Genomic DNA, 3,733 nt, shown 5'->3' on the forward strand with positions numbered 1-3,733 from the left:
CCGGATTCCCTCCTACGATGGGGGTATGGGGATGACGCTCTTGTATCTATATTTCTTGGCGGTACGCCTCTTGGTAGTCCACAACTGGTTCAATGGGGGCTGGTCTGACACAGCCTACAGGCTTGAGCTGAGCGAACTTGGTCTAGCTAACATCCAGGCCATGATGTACGGGGGCCCATTTCATCCCGATTGCCTGATGTGACGCGCTCCGTGCTACTGGCCTGGCGGGCCTCGCTGCGGCACACCGGATGGACAGGTAGGCTGACCCAGTGTACTCACCTCTGGCATGGGGCTTGGCTCCGGGAGGTCAGTGGACTACAGGGGTTTAAAACTTGGGACATTATTGGCATCTCACAGCTAGGGGACGTATGGGCTAGAGGCCATATGCTGTCCTTCCAGGAGCTCCAAACCCGCTACTCCCTACATTTGTCCCAATTCTATAAATACTTGCAACTGAAACATGCCCTCCATATGCACATTGCGGATGACACAAGGCTCCCCAAATATAGCCCCTCTGAGGCTCAGACGATGATGGGCGACTTAGGTAAGGGAGGGGTCTCCCGCATTTATCGCACCCTAGTTAATAACACCACCACCTCCTTAGATAAGTTAAGGGCTCAATGGGTGGAATGGGTGGGCCCCCTTGATGAGGTGGATTGGCGTGATGCCCTCATGGCCCCTAGAACAGTTACCGTATCTGCCAAACTCAAGCTGATTCAGCCTACTACCTACATGCTGCAAATCTCACTCTATCGAGTGGGCTTGCGCCCAGATGCGTCATGCACGCGATGCACTCATGCCCCGGCTGACTTCCTCCATATGGTTTGATTGTGCCCCCGCCTGGAGCACTTCTGGGGATCAATTGAGGTGGAGCTAATAGAAGTATTGGGTTGGGAGGTTCCTCATGATCCACGTCACTCATTTTTGGGGATCACGGACGGCCTGGATGGGTCCAGAAACGAAAAGTTGTTCTTTAATACTGCTATGATGGTGGCCAAGCGGGACATAGCAGCGGCCTGGAAAAGCCCCGACCCGCCCGACCTGGGGAGGTGGCGCAGAGGGGTGGACTGGTGCGCGACCCAGGAGAAGACTCTTTACATGGCCAAGGGGTGTGTCAAGAAATATCGTAGAGTGTGGGGGAAGTGGCTGGGCAATGTGGAGGGTCCTGATTAACCTAGTCCCCTCTCCTGTATGTGCATGTCTTATGGGGGTCATGATGGTGGGTTGCACTGCTTTTAAGAATGAATTCAAACCAATGATTTCCGTGTATTTGCTGATTTGTTTTATGTGTTTTAAAAACAATAAAAATTTGATTATAAAAAAAAAGTAACTGGATCCAAGTATTTTATCCAGAGAAAATAATTAATTTCTGAGAATTCCCTCAGGCCAGCCCCATCATTTTCTTTCCTTAGCCATTTGTTGCCTGCAGCCTGTCTCTGAGTCCCATGACTGGGTATGGGTGACAGTTGGGCTTTGCACATTCCTCCTAGACAGTCACAGACAATGGAGAGCTTAGGTGTGAATGGATGGGTCATAACTGGCAGGATGTGTGGGAGGAGCTGGGCCTAGCCCCACTTACACTTCAATAGGCTGTGTCCTGTATCCACACAAAGGGCTGCATACCCCCTGTAGTTAGTCTGGAGCAAGGGCCCGGAAGGCAGGGAATCTGTGCACTTCAAAGACATGCCTCTAGAAGTTTCCCCCCACTTCAAATGCAAAACTTTGTATAAATACAGGACCTCAAACATCAGCTCTTTAGTACACTTCTGGACCTGTGGATACTCTGCAGGAAGCAGGACTGCTGTGCTGCTACAAGTACTGCCATTCTGCTGGACTCCTGCTCTACTGCACTAATGTGCTGACCTACTGCCCTCTTGTCTGGGGAGGAAGAACTGAACCTGCAACTTCATACCCAACCCAAGAACCAAGAGTGACTTCAAGGGCTAGTCTACTGGCCTCTGATCTGAGCCTCAGGAACATAAAAGTCTCCCCAAACACCTCCTGGCCCCCAGCTGCAGCGTGTTTCTGACCCCCAAGTGGTGCCTCTTAGGTCCTGGATCCTTGGTGTGGCTCACTGGCTTTTAAGTCAAGGTTTTAGACTCTTCGCAACTGCTAATGGGCCTGTTTGCACCGAGATCGCGCCACTTGAAGTGAAATACAGCACAAACTGCCACCAGCCCATCTCTTCGCACAGCAGCATCAACTGCCCGAGGGGGACCGGCAACATGAAGCTCCAACTCGTCCATGGTCTACGCCCAGCTTGCTCTTTGCACAACGCCTACAGCCTCCTGCAATGCTCTCCCTGTGGCCCTCTCCGACACAAGCGGGACTCAGCACAAAACTTGATAAGGAAAACCATCAGTGGGACTAATCTGGGACTGTAGCCGATCCCGCACTCTATTGCGCTCAACCTGAACTTTTGGTTTAGCGCAACCAGATCACTGTGGTTGGCACTTTGTGCTTCTACACTTTAATATAATTCATAACTCCGGTTCTACTGACTGAATTTTCATTGTTTTGATCTGGTTTGATTTATTAAATTCTACTCCATTCGGTATGGGATTTTTTGTGTGGTGTTGCACAAATACTTTACACATTGCCTCTGAGTTAATCCTGGCTGCTCTGTGCCAGGCTACCAAGGGGTTGAGCACAGGTTAATTTGGAGTTTGCTTTTGCCTTACTCTGAAAAGGATTGTGGTTGCTGCTTGACCAGGGCTCACACCCCAGTCAACCAGTAACCCAATTTCTCACAGTTAGGTACAAGGGCCTTGGGAATGTGGACCCTCCTGTGTCTCAAGTTGACACTAGGGCATCACTGCTACCATTACTGCTGGACTCTGAGGCCAGTTTGGCTTTGAGGTCCAGCTCTTAAAGACACATTTCATTAGCGATTGTGTTCTCTTCTAAGGCCCTCTGAGAAGCTGCCTCCTCCATCTTGAATTTGGCCACCTGCAGCCTGAACTCCCTTTCTGCTTTCCTGTTTGCCAGTTGCTCTGGGGACAGGTTCTAAGCGGAGATACTGCTGCCTGCTTGGGATTTGGTAGAGGATGGCAATTCTGTGGATCCACCTCTCTCCTCTGAGGCTACAATCAGGGGGCTGTCATCATCCCCCTCCATGTCCTCCTCCTGCTCCTCCTCAAAGCCCACCTGCTCACTCTCCTCCTGTTCTGTGGCCTGTAACTAGGGGCCTCCCACCAGGCATTGAGGGCATTCTGGAGCTCCGGCTTCTTGGAGCTCTTGGTTGCTGGAAGCCCCATCTCTCTGCAGAGTCCCTTGACTCAGCCACAGTGTAGCGCTCCAGGTTGTTGAGCTCGGGCTCTATGCTTGCAGCAGGCAAAAGTCAGGAGGAATATAAGTGAATTTGGAAAAAGCAATAGAGGCCAATAAAGGAGAACTGAAAAAATCGAATTGGTATCAAATTATAAGTAACAGATTTTTACAGTTACACAAAATCATTCAATGGCACTGCACAAACACAAGAACTGAATCCCACAACTAAACACCAATGTGAAAGATTGGGTTATTGGCTTAGGAAGGAGAAACCCTTCTCAAGCAACAACCACTATCCTAGTCAGGGTGAACCACAAAATGTAAACATAATTACCTCTGCTTAACCCTCTGGCAGTTTGGCACAAAAGCAGTCAGGCTTATCTTAGAGGCAATGTGTAAAGTATTTATGCAGCACTTAAACTGCAATAATGGGAAAACACAACACAAGAAAAATCCCACACCA

The sequence above is a fragment of the Triturus cristatus genome, chromosome 5_1, assembly GCF_964204655.1.
Source record: "Triturus cristatus chromosome 5_1, aTriCri1.1, whole genome shotgun sequence".
NCBI classification, from domain to species: domain Eukaryota; kingdom Metazoa; phylum Chordata; class Amphibia; order Caudata; family Salamandridae; genus Triturus; species Triturus cristatus.